This window comes from Ochotona princeps, chromosome 20, assembly GCF_030435755.1.
Source record: "Ochotona princeps isolate mOchPri1 chromosome 20, mOchPri1.hap1, whole genome shotgun sequence".
Taxonomy (NCBI): Eukaryota; Metazoa; Chordata; class Mammalia; order Lagomorpha; family Ochotonidae; genus Ochotona; species Ochotona princeps.
The window spans coordinates 9,766,968-9,788,560 of NC_080851.1; the positions used below are offsets into that span (position 1 = coordinate 9,766,968).

At 44.3% G+C, this 21,593-nt stretch overlaps 1 protein-coding gene across 4 annotated transcripts in view; it reads right to left on the reverse strand.

Moving 5' to 3' along the window:
• CDK6 (cyclin dependent kinase 6) overlaps positions 1–21,593 on the reverse strand; it is a 191,018-nt gene that overhangs the window by 114,415 nt on the left and 55,010 nt on the right. The gene's annotated exons all lie outside the window — the stretch shown is intronic.

Here is a 21,593-nt window from a genome sequence, read left to right on the forward strand (position 1 = left end):
TATCTCTCCTCCTCTCAGTATATCTGACTTTGTAATAAAAATAAAATAAATCTTTAAAAAAAAAGAGTAATTTTACCAGTTTTTTTTTTTTTTTTTAAAGAACGTGCAAGTAAGTACAGCAACAGTCATGCCATAACAAGATGTTTAAATAAAGGTATTTATTAGAGGAAACAGTTCTGTACAAATAGGAACAAACCCAAATCCGGGCCTTTGGAAAGTCCATGGGACTGGAACAGACTAGGCCTGGGTATCAGTCTCAGAATTGGTGCCAAATGCATGACTGTTCAAGGCCTTCAGCCTAGCAGCGACTCACTTGCTCAAGTGGACCGTGGGGAGGCAGGACTACAAATGCCAACATGTCTTCCAACTCTAAACACTGCATACTTTCCCGGATTTGTATGTAAGTGATGCCTGCAAGCCTTGTTCTGTTCACATTTCCAATTTGTAGCTCTCACCACATAAACCTGCCCAAATGATCAGGATTTCAGTTTGTCTTGGGTCTGTATTACATTTAGCGAATTACAAAAACACAGCAAAATGAGAATGGATTGAATCTACACATTCAATAAGAGATACAGAGTGCCAGTGATCAAAATTTATGGCACCAAGACCTTGCTGAACAAGAGTGAAACAAAGCAGCAAGTTCCCTTCAGGCTGGAAGGCAGAACTATTTCTGGGGACCTGACGGAACAACTGTAACACGCTGGTTGCAAACATCTGTCTTGGTCTATATTTGCAAGGTGGATTTCAAGTGCATCTGAACTGGTTTTTACAAGCCTTTCTGTGGTTTTAAATCCAGCTTTCACAGTGGAAAATTTTACCTGGGTTAAATGAAGTGAAAGAGAAAATGGATTTTATGAGAGAGTTTACAATGGCTCATTAGACCATCTGTGCATTTGAGGCAGCACTGGAGGACCAGCTAAACTGCCCTGCAGAACACATTTCCTGGAGGTAACATGTGTTTAATCGCTGTGAGAGTCAATGGCAGAAATGACAGCCTGCGAGACCTTTCTGCTTTTTGGAGAGGAAACCGACAGATTCTGCTATCTACAAAACACTCAACAAATTCCACGAGTGCCAGCTGAGTTGCACGAAGAACAAGGCAACAGAAAGTCCTCAACATACTAAAATTCTGTTTGTAATGGTTCCACAAACTTTCCTGTGTTGTTCTCAAAAACAAAACAAGGTCACATAAGAAAACATATGAAGAATTGTTAAGGCAAGGATGTATCTACCGTCAATGCTAGATTATCACTCATGACTTGAGGAGAGCGGTGTTCAGGATAAAGTTTAGTCTTGAAGCTGGGCTTTCATTCACAGCTGTGTATGTCCTTCCAGAATTTGAGGCAGAATCTTTTCACTAAAGAGAAGTTAACTGGAGACTATTCCAATATGCTGATATGCACCTCTACCATGACAACAATATGGCTACAGCAAGCACACACAGGAGGAAACAGAACAGCTGTAATCATCAAGGCAATTCTGTTCCCCTCTCATAAACAAATGGGGCTGCAACTCAGTAGAAGCATAGTGTCCCCTTTCCTGAATGGTGCAAAGCAAATCTCCTAAACTCTCAATATAATTTTAGAGGTGTTAAACAAAAACCAATACAAAATGCACAGCCGATATCTGATAAAAAGTTATTTCTGAATTCTAACATTGATACCATGGGGCTTAATTGCAATAAAATTTAATGAATCTGTCTCCATTTCATTTCTGAATTTATTTTATACACTTAAAGGCTTAATAATAATTAAAATTATAAAATTAAATTACTTCAGTGACCCAGAGGGCATGGAAATGCTAGAACATTTATGTAAGTAGGTCTTACTCATTAATGAGCACTGACAAAGATATATAAATTACGTTTAATTCTACTATGGTGATTTAGATGAAAACAGCCTGATGGATTGTGCAAGAGTCACAACCTAGCTCCTGGCTCTTTGCTTGTGTGAACTTGGGCAAGTCATTAATTAGCTACTCAGGCCAGCTGCCTCCAACTGCAGAATCAGGACAGAGCAACTTCCCAACTGAATACAAAGAAGCTCCCAGAAGTCTCCTTAGAATTTAAACTTCTGAAAAATCCAGATAGAATCAAGACACAAATGTATATATAGGAAGTCCTCATTTTCCTTAGACTTCGGCACACAGCATGACAGGACCTGAAGTTTCCCACTGTGGATGAAAATGGTCATGTGTATTGATTCAGCAGGCTTGTGTCTACATGATACAGAACTCAGAGGATAAACAGCAGATAAGTTCTAGGCTAAAGAATGCAGTGAGTCATTAGTACTAGGAGTGAAATGAAACGCTGCACCCAGGCCTGTGGAAACTTCAGGATCTAAAATGAGAAACTACCTTTTCCCATGAGAAATCAGCCCAATCATAATCTCAATGAAAGTTAGCAAAGGTCTCTGGGTTCTTAGTTGGCATGTTGGAGCACCAGTTTTTTTTTATGAAATATGCCATCTTTATAAAACTGCAGAAACTATTTATTAGTGCGAAAGCTCAGAGAATTGTTATGGAATTACATATGGCCACATGGCTACCAGAGCAATGGATCGTGCCTGATGCTGTTATTCTAAATACCACAGCAGTTAGTAATGATCGTGGCCTTCCCATGAAGTTCAAGCCAATGCTCTGTGTCTAACTGGCCGATCATCATTCACTGAGCTGGCATTTTCTGTGCTATTCCTGTTCCCAGGCATCTAGCATTATTCTATCACCACATTCTCCAGCTAAGTGAGCCCGACGTGGTAGCACAGATCCTAAAATCAAGACTGCAAAACAGTTCTGAGAACACAATGCTATTTTAACCACAGTAAGAATAACTGGTTTCTCTGTAGTCTTCCACTTAGCTGAAATTAAAAAACTACTTTATAGTGAATAAATTCAATTCTGGGCAGAGAACCATGACATTTCTGAATTAAACTACACGATTCAATATTCACCTAAACTGAAGCAGACGTTCATGATGGACAGTGCCCTCAAGCCAGAGCTCGACAGCCTGAGTAGCAGCGAAATTACTGAAGGCTGGCCTGAGGAGCCAAGGGGACGCCTTATGGAGAGGCACTGAGCTCTTATCTGCATGGGCTCACATCTTATGCACTTCACTCATTCCTTGGGATTTAGCAGCCAAGAGATTACCAGTATCTAATTCTGCCAGATCTATATACTACTACGTATTCTTAAAACTGGACATAAAAGATCATCTTTAGAAATGGCATCTCGGGGCTGGTACTATTCCATGATGGGTTGGATTGCCACCTGCAATGCTGGCATCCCCATACAGGTGCTGGTTCTAGTCTTGGCTGCTCACTTCTGAACCGGCTTCCTGCTGATGCACCTGAGAAGGCCACAAAAGATGACCCAAGTCCTTGGGCCCCTGCACCCAGGAGGGAGACAGGATGAAGCTCCTGACTCCTGGCTTTGGCGTGGTCTGTCTCAGCTGCTCTGGGCTCCTGGGGAATGAACCAGAGGAAAGAAGATTCATCTCCTCTCTCTGTGTAACTCTGCCTTTCAAACAAATAGAAAAAAGTTCTGAACAGAAAAAGAAACAGCATCTATTGCTCCACCAGGGTAATGGTGGGAGGTGATGTGGCCTCTTTGTTTCTGTGCTAGCTCTGTGGTCTTCTCTCAGTTCCTGGGGGCAGCAAGACAGGAGGAGGCCCCCTGGGCTGCTGCTTGGGTCGGCTCTGATGGAGATGTGAAGCCTTCCTCTGCTTCACTGGGAGAGTGTGAAGAACTCCCTACCCCTGAGCTTCCATCTCCTAATCCGTAAGATGGGCATGTCAGACGACACCCAACAATCAAACAGCACTTCCGTTTATCATCACCATCCCTGTATACTCAGTGATTCTAACACCTCTTCTCCTGTACGGAAGAGGGTCAGCCTGGTTAACAACACTGTGTTCCTTCCCAGCAGTTGCCTCCATTCCTCACTGGGAATGATGTATGGAAGTAATTAAGAGAGCTCTCTTGCTGGTTCATTCCTCAAATGACCACAACAGAGATGCTGAAGCGATGAACTTCAACTGTGTCTCCCCTATGGGTGGCAGGGGGCCCAATCATGTGGACCATCTTCTGTTGCTATCCCAGAGGGTTCACAAATGGTACTGCCAAACATGAATTTGTGCTCATATGGGATGCTGGTGTCACAGGCGACAGCATCACCCACAGTGCCACAGTGCCAGCCTCATCAATTGTTTTAAAGGTGTCTGAATCTTACTCGGTAAGTTAAAATTCAAGTATGGTTGGGCCCGGCGGTGTGGCCTAGCGGCTAAAGTCCTCGCCTTGAACGCACCGGGATCCCATATGGGCGTCCGTTCTAATCCCAGCAGCTCCACTTCCCATCCAGCTCCCTGCTTGTGGCCTGGGGAAGCAGTCGAGGACGGCCCAATGCATTGGGACACTGCACGCGCGTGGGAGACCCGGAAGAGGTTCCTGGTTCCCGGCATCGGATCAGCGCGCATCAGCCATTGCAGCTCACTTGAGGAGTGAATCATTGGACAGAAGATTTTCCTCTCTGTCTCTCCTCCTCTCTATATATCTGACTTTGTAATAAAATGAATAAATCTTTAAAAAAAATTCAAGTATCCATGGTGGGAGGGTATGGGGGGGGAGAACCCAAGTATCTATGTAACTGTGTCACATAATACAATGTAATTAATGAAGTTAAATAATAAATAATTCAAAAAAATTCAAGTATGGTTATTACCTCCCAACGTGTAACCTGTGTCCAAGGTGGACAACAGGTGACATCTCAGGTCAGCCTCAGAACTTCTGTCCTTTCCAAGTCCCCACACACAGTGCTGTGTTTTCAGAGCAGCGAGCTCCAAGCACACAATGCCGAAGCCAACACAGCACGCTGAGGCTAAAACAGGCTGAGAACTCACTCATTGCGGTCTCTCTGCTGTCTAACCCGCTTCTAGGATTACCTCACTGCGACTTCACGCGGGACCACCTCCTTCAGGCATCCCTTTGGCGATGAGCAACTGCGGGCATGCCCATGCCACATGCCAGCAATGCCTCACTCCACTGGGCTCAACTGCAGACATGCCCACACCACATGCCAGCATGCAATTCACTCCACTGGGCTCACGGCAGTTTCATCATGCTCATCCCTACAGGAACTAAACTGCAGGTCTCTGGAAGCCTCTTTCTCTTGTACCACTTTCCTCCTCTGCTAGGGAGGGATTCCTGCTCCCCAAAGCTCCTGCCCGTGGGCTCTGTGGTTCGTGGGGAACAAGGGCTGAACAAGTGCTGATGGCGTGGGTCGGCAGGAGGAATCCCTGGACCCAGGAGCTGTGTGGAGCCTGCCAGTTTGGACCACTTCAGCTGGAGACCAGGAGGGGTTTCTTGCTGCCTACCCCTTCACTGTGGCAGCAAATTACCCATGATGAAAGAGCATCATTTGCCGCCTCACCCAGTGCTCCCGGCAAAAGCACAAGAACCCGAAGCCCTGAGCTCATTTCCCAAGGCATTAGGATGATAACAATCGGCAGAGCACAGCATCACAGCCGTCCCTTCACGTACTGAGCCCCTTGAAGGGTTAAAATATGACACATGTTGCTAGCTGGTACTCCTTGCTAACGGGAAAGACACTCTGCAATGGGGGCCTCCCTCAGGTCCTTTGCCCACAGCTTTCTGCGTGAAGCTAATTGTATCCAATCTCGGGAACGTGGGGGGGGTGCCCAATGCCACAAGGGTACCTTCTTTTTTTTTTTAACGGTCATTTCCTCCCTGGTGTAACTTGCATGACAGTATGTGACAAGCAGAAATTAATGGGGACACTGCTGTGCCAATTCCTCCTGAATTGCTGACATTGGCTACAGGCTGCCTGTCTGCCACCCAGCCAAGACCTCACATGAAACATGGCGAGGGGCCCACAGCTCTATTCACCAACAAGCCAGCTGGTCAGTGATGAGAGGAGCTCAAACAATGTGGTGCGCACAAACCAGGAGGAAAATGCTTTACAGACCAATTCAAACCAAGGAGGTGCCATTTGCTGGGAGTTAATGTGCTGGTTTATTTTCCTGAGTGGCAAATTGGAGGACTCCAGTTTCCACAGCACTGGCAAAATCAGCAGCACACCTCGGCCAAGGCCACCTAAGGTCTAAGTCAGGATGGGACCCCCCCCCCATTCCTGCCAAAGACAAGCCTGGCTGAAGACTCTCCCAGGAGGGTCTTCCCAGCAGCCCCTTCCAAAACGCAGGTACCTCTCGCCTCCAGCTCCCCACTGTGGGGCTGCCCCGCTTAGAAATTCTAGGCACGAGCATCTCTTTCGGTTTTTGTTGCACATACAAACACACACACAAGCACACACAAAGGAGCTACAGCTCAAGCCCCTGAAATGCTTGCCACCCTCAGGAGGGGGCGAGGGAGGGTCTGCCCCAGCCTCTGCAACATGTGCCTTCTCCTCACATTTTGAGGAGCCTGTGTAGGATGTTGGCACTGCAGGCAGCAGCCTGGCCTGCCAACCTGAGCCATTTTTAATGTTCACTGCCAATGAAGTCTTATAGGATCTGCACTTTCTGATTGTAAAGGATTACTGTAATAGAAGTTCAAATACTCCAATCCAAATGATGTTCAAAGATGCCTAGGACCCTTAATAAACAGGAGTCCATTCGGTTTCATACATCTTCTTACATGTTAATTAAGGGGATCTGATTTGCAATCTCTCAGAACTGATCCTGCAGGTAATATGAAAGGTGTGTGTGAGCGGAATCTCATATTCCCTCTGACTTCAAGTGTGATGGCCACAGGATGTGGGGCTGCTCTGCAGCCCAGCCCAGTGGCTTGTGGGGTCAAGAGGTCTGCCATGGGGGCTGAGAACACACCACACACACCACCAAGGCGATCATCTTGCTGGTGGGAAGCTGCAGGACTGAACTGGTGGGCACATCCCACATGGCCTCTCACTAGTGAAGACTTCATTGTCTTTGATGAATTTGGCTGCAGCTATTAACCTCTCTGGCCTCCTTCCTCTTTCCAGACTGCACATGTGTGATTCAAAATGTGCAGAAAAACTAACAGAATCCTACATACGGAATTTCATGAAAGCTTTTTAAAAAGTACCTGCTTTTAGGCTAATAGGGGCTAATCTGTACCTGTCCAAAAACCCCACTCTCAGATCTAATGTCACATAGTAGTGGGTGAAAACACTGTATGGCTTGTCCACAAAAACCCACCTACCCATGTGTTGAGTCTGGGTTGGTGGTGACCACGTGCACCATTCAGGCAGCCCTGCAAACAGCTGCAGACAACATGCCTCCAGGTTGCACAGCTCTTCCTGATGGCTCGCCGGGCCTCTTATCAGAACAAGAAGAATAGAGATCTCTGTTACGGCTTTCCTGTGGCAAGTACAACACAAGACCACGATTTTCCAGTCCATTTCCTCCAGCAACACGGTCATCAATCACCGGTGGCTAGGAGTACACTATTTTGGGTGGCGCAAAGCAAGCTCAGTGGTTTCTGTCCTGGTAAGAGGGGGCCCTTCCGTAGCCCGGCTCAAGGTTATCCCCGGGGTCTGCTGCCTGCTGTCCTGCAGTTCATGCCTTGATCGCATATGGGCTCACAGGGCAGCCCCGTAGCCATGAAAGAGCTGATTCAGCTGGAGACAGAGCTCCTCCAAATGCATTTGGAGGGGGCTGCTTTCTAAATCCAACAGGAGCGCCACCAACACAGATCTTTCTTTAAGTGATGTGTCCTCTCAGGCATTGTGTGGTGAATATACGCCACATGGGTCTATTCTTCATTGTCCTATTCCCAAAAAGCCACAACAGGGAAAAGACAACAGGCTTTAAAGTGGGGGAGGGGAAGGGAAGCTTAAAATATACGCAACATATATTCAAGTTCCCTAGCACCATCTTCCCCTTTTCTTCCTTTTACTTTGGAAGAAACCTAACTGTCCTTGAGCGGATCGGTCATAGACAAAACATTATTGGACATACACATGTATGTCAAGAAAAGCTGGAGATAGCTGATACTCTTTCATTAAACCAATGCCACATTCTTAATTCCTTATCTTTGAGCAGGTACTAAATGAAACAAACACCTCTGCACAAATTATTTGTGCAAATACTCTGCAATTGTTAGGAAATCATCTTTTACTACTAGAGGGGTAGGAGAAAGGGAGACAGAGAGCACACTCCTGCTCATCCACTGGTAAATTCCTCCAATGTTCCCAAGAGGGGGAGCTGGGCCAGGGCCGGAAATGGGAGTGTGACCCAGGCCTCCCCACCGCCGCCTCCCAGGATGCTTGTCAGCAGGAAGCTGTCAGGAGCCAGACATGGGCATCCCACCCAGGCAGTGCAGCATGGGAAGGATATGGGTGCCTAGACCAGCATCATCTTTGTGAGGTCCAATGCCCACTGTGAGTTGAAGCAAACAAAAATTCTGAGCGCACACAAGGTTAAAGAAACATTTATCCCTATAAGTAAAGACAAGCTGATAACTCTATTGTATGTGCAGACATTACAAGTTTGCTAGGTGCCAGCAACTGCTTCCATTTACCATCAGGTGCATTATCCACGTCAATGGTAACATGCTAGCGAGAAAACAGACGTAACTGCAACGGTGTCAGTCTTATTAGAAACTGCACCAACCATGCTTCCTGCTCCTTAAATATTTCTGACTTCATCAATGCCATTGTCATCAATAAACATGCACTGAAGGCTTTTAATGCACACAAATCAGTTACAAAGTCCATCCTACCACACAGTCTAAGAGCAAAGGAAATGATTCTCTTGTTCATTCCTGGGCTAGGTTTCTACAAGACACAGATGTAGGAACATCACCCTCTCTGACATGATACTACAAGCTTGAAACCTACAAAACACCTGTTTTTGTGAAGGGCAAACAGTCCACTATGGATGACTTCATATGGTTTAACACATCAAGTGGAATACGTTCATTTTAGACCATTAATACAAACTCCTGATGCCTGAGCCTCCAAGTACATATACACTATGGTATCTTACTATAGTTTCAGCTAGTTTTTACATATGTGTATAAGAAATGTATTTCCTACTGGGAGTGCTTATAAATACACACACACGCATGGCCTTATCATTGTTCAGGCAATTATTCTTCAAAATTCTAAGCTTTGGGCCCGGCGGCGTGGCCTAGCGGCTAAAGTCCTCGCCTTGAAAGCCCCGGGATCCCATATGGGCGCCGGTTCTAATCCCGGCAGCTCCACTTCCCATCCAGCTCCCTGCTTGTGGCCTGGGAAAGCAGTTGAGGACGGCCCAAAGCTTTGGGACCCTGCACGCGCGTGGGAGACCCGGAAGAGGTTCCTGGTCCCGGCATCGGTTTGGCGCGTACCGGCCCGTTGCGGCTCACTTGGGGAGTGAAACATGGGATGGAAGATCTTCCTCTCTGTCTCTCCTCCTCTCTGTATATCCGGCTTTTCAGTAATAATAAAATCTTTAAAAAAAAAATAAATAAAAATTAAAAAAAAAAAACAAAATTCTAAGCTTTGTATTCTGCTAAATGAATTTTCAGTTTTTTTAGTCCTCTTGTCATAGTGCATTTTATGTGCACTGATTATTTATGAAAGTGAACATCTCTTCAACACATCTTCCTGCTACTCTTTGTATGACTGCACTTTAAAAAGTTCATGAGAAGGGCCCGGCGGCGTGGCTAAGTGGCTAAAGTCCTCTCCTTGAAAGCACCGGGATCCCATATGGGCGCCGGTTCTAATTCCGGCAGCTCCACTTCCCATCCAGCTCCCTGCTTGTGGCCTGGGATGGCCCACTGCATTGGGACCCTGCACCCGCGTGGGAGACCCGGAAGAGGTTCCAGGTTCCCGGCTTCAGATCGGCACGCATCGGCCCGTTGCGGCTCACTTGGGGAGTGAATCATCGGACGGAAGATCTTCCTCTCTGTCTCTCCTCCTCTGTGTATATCTGGCTGTAATAAAATGAATAAATCTTTAAAAAAAAAAAAGTTCATGAGAAAATGGAGTCAAAAGGTAAACTGAGAGCTGGCATGAGGATGAGGTGTTAAGAGTTAAAATGCCTGTATCACATGCCGAAACACTTGGATGCAAGCAGGTGCCATTCCTTCTTTCCGTGGCCTGCTGATGCACACGTTCGGAGACATCAGGAAACATCTCAAGTCCTGCCGCCCACACTGCGGACCCATACTAACTTTCTGGTTCCTGGCTGTCGCCTGAACCAGTTCTGCCTCCTAAGGCATCTGAGTGAATCAGCCAATGGGAGGTCTCTGCACCTTTGTCTCCACCTCTCTGCATTTCAAATACATAAACTGATTTTACATGTTTATTTTGATGCACATTTTTTTTGAAATCCATGTGGCTGTAATAGCAAGCATTTTCAGTGATCTTTTGGAAAAGCCCACAAATATGTGTATGTTTGTTTATGCTTTTTATCCACATCCAAACTGGATAACTCTCTTCCTTGATTGGTGAAAGCTTTATATATTAAAAATGTTAAAAATGTTGACATCCTTCTTGAGCATATTTTATCATTTGCCTTTAAGTTTTACTTAGCAGTATTTCAAATTTTAAATTTTGGTTATCTAATGTATAGATTGTTCAGTTTGTGACATCTTCTGCTTTATGCTTGGAAACTCTACTTCTAGATCTGATAAAAATTTGCTGATATATTATTGTGTTTATATAGATACATAAGATATCTATATAGCAATCCATTAAAAAAATTAGCAATAGCCCTCCCATACATACATATGTGTGTGTATATATATATACACACACACACACACACACACACACACCTTTTCAAATTGTAGAGTATTTAGACATTGGACAAATTCTAAAGGAGGACATTTGCTTTGTACTCCAAGCTGTAAATGCCTTCAGTCCCATAAGCAGCACTAAGTGCTACCCAGTCAGGCTTGTTTCTAGCAAAATTTACAAGCAAATTCAGCTGTCTCTTTTCTAAGGAGAGCTTCCTGCTGTACAAAGGGTCACCTCTGAACAGGATCTCCATTCTTTCACCCCTGACTCCACTGCTAACTTTCCGTTCACTGGCAGCTGCTCTCCAACTTACAAATAATGTGTGTCTTTGTTTAGAGTTCCTTTAAAAAAAAAAAAAAGACTGTGTATTCTAAATGTGGAAGAAAGTTCAATTTATTTTACTTTGAAACCTGAGAAATCAATACAAACCATATGTTAATTATGGAACTTGGTGATCAATAAAGTAAAAAAGTTCTGTGACACTGTGGTGGTGAGAGTGCTGGTGGAGCTGAAACAGAGAAGAAGGCCCTTCTCTTGGATGTGAGGCCTCGCAAACCCCTCCTGAAATGTAGCCCTTTCTTCATTCATCCTAATGTAATTTCTATTTTGCTTTTGTCTAAACTCCCAAGTGCTTTTATCAAGGTCTTACACAAAAATGAGGCTCCCACCACAGTCTGTTAGTACAGGGGTGACATTTAGACCACATGATAGGTATCTCACACAAATTCTAAACAATTAGTTATACCCTTGTGTTGCTTATTTAGGTACACACAGTTTTATTACCTAAGGCAAAAGTCAACATATCTTTGACACCTGGTTGGACAACTAGGAGACTGGAGGCTTGAGATACACTGCTGTAATCAAAGGAAGAATCGTAATGGACATCAAGAGTGAGTGACACAACACTTCACATCCTTTAAAAACAATGCCTTTGTTGGCCCTTGCACCTGTATTTCCCTCCCTTTTCTTCCCGTGACTCATTCACTCAATCCTCCTGTGATCACCAACCTATTTTGCCCTCTTCTTGCAGCCCACCCTCCAAACCTGGAATACTGTGGTAGAGGGACACAGGTCCCTCACCGATGGTCTTATGGCCTTCTCAGGCCCAGCAAAACACTTCAACTGAGTGTGGCGGTAAAGCTCAGTGTGCCAGATCTGAATATTAACAAATGACACAGCACTGAAATAAGTGTTCCTTTCAGGTTAACCATCTTCACGGAACATCACACATGAAGGGTGATCATTTCCAGACCAATCGGTACCTGAATGCTCAAGGCAGGTCTCATCTGTAAGGCTGCAGTTCCCAAACATAATCACGAATACTGAACCATCCCATGGCTGTGCTCATGCCTCCGGTTAGCTCCACTCTGTTTTAGCTGCCCAGTCCACAGGTGCTGCCAGCATACCTTAATGGATTGAGAAATATTCTCTTTGGTTTTGTACAATAAAGGAAAATTGACAAGTTAGGCTAGGGACAGTCATGAACAATGATAAATATAAAAACCGACAAAGCTACCTACTGATTATCTACTAAAGGTATTAGATCACAATAAGAGGCAAATTAAATTCTAAGCATCAATGATTTCTAATAAGTGAGCCTTAGAGAGAGAACCGTGTTGGGTCACACTCCTGTCAGTAGCAAAGCCCGAGACCAAGATCCACTGAAATGTCATGTGGTTTTGGTTCCTCACCTGTAAAACAGGGACAGGAATTCCGACCAATCACACTTGCATGTCTGGTAATGGTTGACTAATTTAGGACCACAGGAAACTGTAAAAACATTAGTGCACGTGAAACAAAAAGCATTTCTCAAAGGTCAACTCATGATGGGCACTTTTTTTGCCAAAAAATGATAGATTTCTGGAAGGTTTCAGAATCTGTAATTAGAATTCACGTATTCCTACACATCTTCTGTTTAATTCATCTCCCTAATTAGTGATCCACTGTTTTTAACAGGATGTCTTAAGAAACTGAACTTCAGTTTTTTTTTTTTTTAGCAAGTGTTACATATGCAGATCATGTTAGATCAGAGCTTTGTGTCTGAATGGGGTTACCTAATGTACAGGTAAGCAAAAACCCGAGGTATGGGTCAGCTCAGCATGTTGAGGGAGACGTCTTCTACACCAAAGGGGCATAAAGAGTAAAATGCAGAAGAGTTGTAGTGCGTACTAGCAACACCAGAGGGTCCTTATCAGAACTCCCCTCTGAGGTTACCTTAGTCGGTGGGAGGTCACTTAGGACAGGCTTGTCATTTACACGTGCACCCCAGCTGGCGGAGATGCTGGATGACTCACTGACCACACTTGGGAGAAGCACAGCATCTGTTTACCTAAGCCTTCGTCAATCGTTTCCTGGATGCTAACTCATTTGTGCAAAATCTGTTGGGTTTCATGTAGTTTCTAAGTTAGTTTCCACATGGTAGTTGCCAAGGTCTTCAGAGATTAGAGTTGTGTTTGGTTATTTCTAATATCCAAGAAATTATTATCATTACTAATATTATTATTTTAACCTCCTAAGACTTCACAGGGCAAGCACGCTTAACCAGAAGCTCCTGATTTAAATATGAGCCCTCATCAGACCAAACACTCCTCATTTCACTTGCCACTGGGATCACTCATTATACAGAATTTTTAAATCTTATTTACTTGAAACACAGAGTGACAGAGACACGGAAGGGGCGAGAGGGTGTCAGAGACAGAGAGATAAAGAGATATTCCCTAAACGGCCACAATAGCAAGATGGTCCAGGTGGAAGCCAGGCATACGAGCAGGAGGCTGGATCAGAACCTGAGGAGTCTGGACCTGAACTGGCACTCCGATCAAATGGTACCATGCCGGTGGCTATTTCAGAGAATTGTGTTTTTAGAGGGGGACAGTGGGAACGAGCAAGAACAGAACAATACTAACTGCAACAACATTTGTGTGCTGGAGACAAGAGCCTCATGACTGGCAGGATGGGTCTGCAAGGCTTTTTTATACTTTTTTATGAAAAAGTTTTTTTCATTCTATAAATATTCATTGGAACCTGTGACTACTTTTTTTTTTTTTTAATTGTAATGAAAGGACTGATCATTCTGCTTGGTTAGGAATGAATAGTAGAATTCTATCTTAGATAAACGGATTGGGTACCTTCTCCATTTGCCTATCACTAATGTCATCCTTAGTAGAAACAACACTGCACATTTTTAGTTAAGTGGCAATTTTTTAACTATGGAATTCCATATAAAATCAGTGCATCCCTTGGGTCCGGTGCAATGGTTCAATTGGCTAATCCTCTACTTCCAAGCATCGGGATCCCATATGGGTACCAATTCTTGTCCTGGCTGCTCCACTTTCCATCCAGCTTCCTGTTTGTAGCCTGGAGATGGTCCAATGCCTTGGCACCCTGCATCCGTGTGGGAGACCTAGAGGAAACTCCTGGCTCCTAGCTTCTGATCAGCTTAGCTTTGGCCATTACAGCCATTTGTGGAATGAACCAGTAAACAGCAGATCTTTCTCATGGCTGAGCTTTGCAGTGGGTTTATGGAAAGTCATGTTACAATTTTTAAAAATTTACAACTACTTAACTATCACTTAAATATATATCCCTAAGAAACAAGAGTAGGATCCAAGGCTCACAGCTTTAACCAATCCCTTCCCTAGACTTCAGTATAAAATATATTTCACTGAGTACAACCTTGAGAATAACTTCTGGAATTTAGTAAAGTCAGTATTGCCAGCATTCTAGGGGTAAGTTACTGGTTTTAGATGCTATCTAAACTCAGCCAATGAAGCAAACACATAGCTACACTGTGGGTAGTTCTGGTGTCTTCCCCATCCGTACAAGAGCCAAGCAGATGTGCTGAAATGTGACCTACAACTCAGCCTGTTTTCCTTTAATCCAAATGTCCTTAAAAACTCTGCTTCCTCATCTGCAGAATGAGAATTCTGATGAGAACACTTGTAGAGTTAATTCAGAAGGCCAGTGTATGGTGCAGTTAGGACCACGCTGGGGTGCCAAGCAGTGGGGTGGCCCTGCAGAAAATGCAAGACCCCGAGTTTCAGTCTCTTCCTTTCTACTTGGGAAGCCAACAACAATGTTGTTTTGTGTTGTTTTTAAAATCCTTTCAACTGTGTGCTGCTTAGAAGATTAAAGTAGGCTACTGTGGTCTAATGTAATAAACTGTACTGAGGTGGCTAGAGAAGCACAAGCTGCCGGGTACAGATCCCGCCCAACAGAAGGAAGAGGAAGCATACTCACTGAGCTGGAAGCATGGAAACCAAGCCAGGATACTCAAAAGGCAGCAGGCTGGGTATGGGTAGCAGTTGGGGCAGGTCAGAGTGGCAAGTTAGGAGGGCAGTATAACATCATACAGGACTTTTGGTTTCATAGGAAACCACAGGTGCTTACTTTCATTGAGGATGGTCCATACAGGTCAACGATGTAGGTTTGGTTGATGGGTTGGCCGTTTGCAGGAGAGACACTTAAAAGTTGTGATGACTACAGGTAAAACCTTCAAAACACTTATTGATGAATGGAGGAAGGCTATGATGGACAGCGAGAAAGACATGTTCACCTGTGGGGCTCAAGTAGCTGGTCAGATGTGTAAAGGGCTGAGCTGGGTGGGGGGGAGGATTGTCAGCCAACACTGTGGTGAGGAGCTGTCAAATGGCTGGGTGGATACCCCCATCGGGTGCGTGAGGAAGAGGCTGGGCTGGAGAATGACATACACTCGAAGCTTCTGCACTCAATGACAAAATCCGCCCTGAAAGAGCAGCCAGTGTAGGAAGAGAACAGAGAGAAGGGCGAAGCCTCAGGCACACTGACATTTAGCAGATCCTCAGCCAGGGAGCTTGAGCACCCAGGGCCCAGGGGAGGACGGTCCCTACTCTCCGCAGAGGGTCAGTCGGCTCCCTGCTCTGCGGAGTGAAGGTGTGCACACACTCCTGTCACTTTGTAAGGGGCTGTAGAAACAGTTCCAAAGCCTGAGGTGAGGAAGTGTTTCCCACAGAGATTCCAACTTAACTGCTATTAGTTTAGTCAAAGTGCTATTTGCCTCTTTTGTGAGTCACTATTTATTTTAGTGAGTCAGTCCTAGGGTACCTTTAGAATGATGCTTTTTTTTCTTAAACCCATATTTCCTGTTGAGGAAAAAGCCAAACCACTAAATAACTCTATTATTGCTTTATTTGAATATTAAGAATTTGCATAGCTCTGTTCTTCCTAGTGTTTGCAGCTCTGTTTTACTAAAGGGTGGAAATTTGCATAAGGATTTCTCTTTGGAAGAATATTCAAATCTAGATTACCTAAATCCTTCACCCCGCAAGAGGTTTTCCCTAGTAATTCCAAGTTTTCTCCTGCAATGAAAGAGATCAGAATAAACTATACCATGATACTTCAAACAGTTCATGAAAAGTGGAATTGAAAGGTAAGTTTATTTTGCTGCGAAGTTTTGCTTATTTATTTCTATAAAACGAAAAGATTTCCTGTGTTTCACATACACAATTTTATGAGCATAATGATACTTCTTACCCTTCCTTCCTAAAAATAGTTTTTGAAATCCAAGTATGAGGAGTCTTCAAAAGTTGTTGAAAAATGTATTCCATGAAATGACCACATAAGGATTTCCAAACATTTCTGCGTAAAAATGAGTTTATCTTCTAAACTCCGTTTTCCAAGAATTTTTTCCTAGTTTTTAATATTTACTTATTTATTTGAGAGGCAAAGTGACAGAGCAGAACAGGTAAGAAAAGAGCAAGGGAAAGAGAGCAATCTGTTCCAGCTGTTGTTTCACTCTCCCGTCACACAGGGAACGCTGGTGTCACGATGGTGACCCTGATTTTCCACGAACTTTCTGCTATGTCCTTTTGCGTTTCTGATTGGGGAAATGGAAAATTATGTAAACTACCAGGAACTAAGTGAAAGATTAAAGTCAATATTTAATGTCTCTCTGAATTTTAGATCTGGGTTTCAGCAAGCTCAGGAGTATGAATTATACAGCTACTATGATGGCTCACTCACTACATTTCCTCCTCAGTTCCTAACACATCCAGGCTGTCTCCTCACCCTCCTGAGCCATGCCACAGTGGCTACTCCCTCCCTCGATCCACTCTTCAGTCTACACCTACACTGACTTCTTCTTTTTTTTAAGATCTATTTATTTTTATTACAAAGTCAGATATACAGAGAGGAGAAGAGACGGAGAGGAAGAACCTCCGTCCAAGGATTCACTCCCCAAGTGACCACAACGGCTGGTGCTGCGCTGATCCAAAGCCAGGAGCTTCCCCCAGGTTTCCAACACGGGTGCAGGGTCCCAAGGCTCTGGGCCATCCTCAATTGCTTCCCCAGGCTACAAGCAGGGAGCTGGATGGGAAACAGGGCTGCTGGGATTAGAATCGGTGCCCATATGGGATCCTGGCACATTCAAGGTGAGGACTTTAGCCACTAGGCCACCGTGCCAAGTCCTAGACTGACTTCTTAGCTCTGGCTCAGCAATATACCTGATGCTGCTCTCAAGCAAATCAAACCAAGCCAAAACTCTGTGTACGTGAGGGGGTGGGAGGGAAAGGCTGCAGTTCATATAGGGAAACATTTCTTCACAGTCAAAAGATGATTTTCCGTGGAATATACATTATATTCCTACTGAAAATATGGATTTCTGTGTTTTAAAAAACAGAATGACTCAAAAGCATAGCAATTAACATATTTGAACCCATACACTTTTATAGGGCACAATAAAGGTCTAGAATACATGTAAATCAATTATGTAAACATTATAATACAATCCTCCAACACACTACCTTAACAGGAAAGGGCAGTGAAGGTAAAAGGAAAGAACCTTGTGACTTAAGATGCAGACAGAGCCTGGTTTCAGGCTGGCAGGTGAAGTCTGGAGCAGAGGTTTACACTGTCAAGGGTTCCAAGACCAGGAAGTCAAAGAGAAATGAGGATCTGGGTACCAAAGCACCAACAAACGGAGAAGCCGGGCCGCAAGCCTAGAGCCTGGAGAGGCCCAACAGTACTGCAGCGTCGGACTGCCTGGAGCCTGTCAGGCTGCTCTCAGTCACGGACCAGCTCACAGAGGAAGCCCAGACTGGCAGGACTCTCCTTGAAAAGTCCTTCCCATCAGTGTATGGGGTAATGACAACTGCCCACTCAGCTTATGACAGAAATCTGACTGAGCAGTCCTTTCAGGTGTCTTCCACAGGGGCATTTTCTTTTCATCTTCTAGAAAGCAGCTTGCACCGAACGCCAGGGAGGTGCACATGGGCACATTTGCTGTGTGCTTTTAAAAACACAGTCCATTCAATTCATCCAGCTATGATGTTGGTTTGAAACAAAATCTCTTCCCAGGCTGTGTATCTTGGTTGTAGGGTATGTGCTCTTGGAGTCTCCAGCCTTGCTTCTGGGATCACTTTATTATGCAACATCTGCTCTGAATTTCAAATGTGATAAACAGAGTATGAGTGTCTGGTGGCAGATGGCTAATGACCAGCAGCGACAGGGCATTCAAGCCTGCCTTGTTTTGTGAGAAGCGATATTTTCATGTTAATTTGCTCCATGTCCTGCAAAGATGAGACCAATCACCTGCTCATAATTCAGGCAAAGTGAAGACCACCAGGAGCAGAGGGGGTATGGCTCGATTCCTTTAGGAGCGAGAGGGGACCATCTGGGAGACTTTCCTCTTGTGCTAGTCACTTTGTAAAGCACCCAGTGGAGAAAGGTGGGCCAGCCATGGGCATCCCACACCGACCTCAGAGCCACAGCTGACTCCAGCAGATACGACTCACGAAAACAGACACTTCCCAGAGGCAGGGACCAGGTGCTAATGAGAGTGTGTGTCAGCTGTACAAGTCTGTGTTTTGTAAAACAAACCTAATAGAACATCTTATCTCTTACTGCAACTATTACAACCAACGGAAATCTCTAAGAAACATCCAGTTGAAGATAAAACGAAAATTTATCTAATTCACAAAGAAAACGACCGATGTGGGCACATAAAACAGGAGCTCTTCTGGTCCTCTCAGGCTTTGTAGGATTCATTTATCAGGGAGACTCATGAATAAAATTGAATTTTTATTCCAAGATGGAATCATCAAAAGAGGCCATATGGTCTGGACTAAAATAGCCCTGCCCTGTTGGAGAGAGGCTGCACGTCTTTCACGTGACCTTCTGGTGCCTTAACCAGCAAAGTTATATTGCCAACTTTATCAAGCACATTACAGGCAGAGAACAAACAAGGCAAGACATGAGGTTCTCCCAGGATTTATAAGATAATGGATACAGTTGCCTAGGAAACTTGTGTCCTGCAGAACCCAAGCACAGATGAATCAGATGAATGGTTCAACAAGAGGCATTATACCTTGAAAGCCTGCACAGGAGAAGGGTTCTCCCCATGTACTTCCTATTGCACATCTCCTTTTCTGAGTGGAGGCTGAAACGACTGAGGAAAATGGTGACAAAATGTTCTTCCGGCTCTCAGACCCTCTCTCCGCTAGGCTGACACAGAAAAACAAAAACCTGAGAGTTCCTACGTTTCATACAGCTCCCCGAAATGGTAGGTGCTATATTAGCAGCTAATCTAAATCATGAACCCTAAAGCAACAACCAGAAAAACATCAATTATTGTCCCATAAGTTTCAGTGTGAAAGCCCAAGAAGCAAGGCGGTATGAAATCTCCAAAGTCCTAAATAAAGGGTAACAATGACAGCACTGGACTCCTCCACCATGAGAGGGATCCAAAGACAACATTCTGGATTAGGAAGAAGAAAAGTAAGAAATGTCAATGAGAAGCCCAGAGGCAAAGCAAGAGGAACTGCTCCTGCACACGACAGCTGTCAGTGAGGTCCCTGGGGCAAATGCCATCATCAACCAAGACTGGAAGACACAGCCTGAGGAAGCAGGGGCAGGCATGCGATGAGGCATCCAGAAGACGCACATACGTGTTTACTTCTTCACGTGTCTGGGAACACGCTGGCAACAGCCACCTGTGATTCCATTTTACACGATGCTTCCTGGTGACAACTTCGGCTTGGGCCGATCCCTTTAACTTCCTTTATCGTAGTCTGGCAAGAGCACGGCGCAGTAACGACCAGCTCCTTGCTATCAACCTCCACAAACACGTTAGTTATGTGTGCTTTATGTCCTCTTTATCTCCTGACAACAAATGGTATTCAAAGGCATCTGAAAAACCTAGCATGATATTTCTAAGCTGAGAAAATAAATTCATCAGGCCCAAAGCTCTAATTCCTGTCTTATCTTGTAAGGCAACCTGAAACACACCAGTTTTATCCTAGTTCTGCTACCTAAGGAAGGGTACGACCTGCATGGGCACCAGGACAGCCCATACGTCAGGGCCACAGGAAGCAGGGTGCAGGCCGGGAGGGCAGGAAAACCACCTACCCTGGGTGATCCTGCAGGAAGTCTTAACTTGGCTGTCTGCTTCCTATCTCCTTCACGTTCACCTATTTTGCACATTTATCATTATCTTCACAATATGACCCACTCTAATGTGTGCAAGACAAAGTCAATCATAATAATATGTCTATGGTTTTGATCCTTTGAAAAACATTTTAGGAAATATTCTGGTACAATCCTGCAAAGAAGCACAAGTTGTACTTATTTTGTCAGTAGTTTTGTTTCCCCTTACTAGCCATTTAGAATGGCGACCACCTGTCTCTGTGTGCATGGGATCTCTTAGGTTCTAAAGGCCCTAAGTGTAGCCTCATGCCTGATTTGGCTTTATGTGCAACAGTGCCTGGCCAAGAACCCTACCTGAACAAAGTAAATATTCTACAGACGTTTGCAAAAGAGCATTCAGAAAAACCCTTGCTAGAATGAACCATTCTATATAGAGAGTCCATTTCTGTGTTTCCAATTGGTTGTCTATCCTAACAGTATTTGCTTGATCATGTTATTATGACTTCTCATAAATGAGCCAATACAATAAAATATTCCTGTCCTATAGCTGTGCATTTGAAAACCTCAATTAGTCAGAATGCAATTGGCCACATGTTCCTATTAGACAGATTTTATCTACTTAAAATGTAAGTCAATCACAGAAAGAAGAAAATGCAAGTGCATTTTAAAAATAAATTTATGTCAGTTAGACATTTAGCCTATCTAGTTTATGGTTCTTTTTTAAAAAAATCTTTCCAAGGAGCACTTATCACATTAAAAAAAAGCTTATATTTGGGAAGTAAGAACAGTAAATTACTCCAGAAAATGAAAAAGAAAAATGGAAGAAACAAAAGGTCTTCTAATTACTCTCTGATTTAGCATAAAACATTCAATCAACCTCAACATGTAAATTAATTGCCTGTAATACTTCACATGACCATGGTTACATTTTATTACGGAAATATCCACAGATGCTTCATCCAAAACATGAACTAACCAGAGCCCAGCCCCAAGCTGTACTCTCCATCAGCTAGTCAGTAAGAGGCACTGACCCTGGTGGCTGAAGACCTTTAATAGCCTTTAGAGAACTCATTTGGAATGAAGTGACATTTCCTCCACCCTGGGAATAGGTGGGAAATTGAGAACTCAGAATTCGAACCAGCCACCCCACAACAACAGCATCTGGTGGTGATTTCCTCCCACCAGCACCCCCAGCACTGCATCAGCGGTGCCCCTCATCTCCCCCTTACCTCACTTTGAGAACCGCTCTCCACTTGTGCCTCTTCCTAAAAACTGTTATTTGAGAGACGGAGACAGCAGCATTCTTTAATCCCCAAATGGTCACAATGCTGCAGTGGGACCAGGTACACTGGGGTGGCAAGAACTCCAGGATGTACCTTCAGCGCTGCCTCGCAGGGTCTGATTACCAGGAAGCTGGAGTCAGGAAGGCCTGGCCCAACAACTGAACAGGGATTTCTGCAGATGATCCCATTCA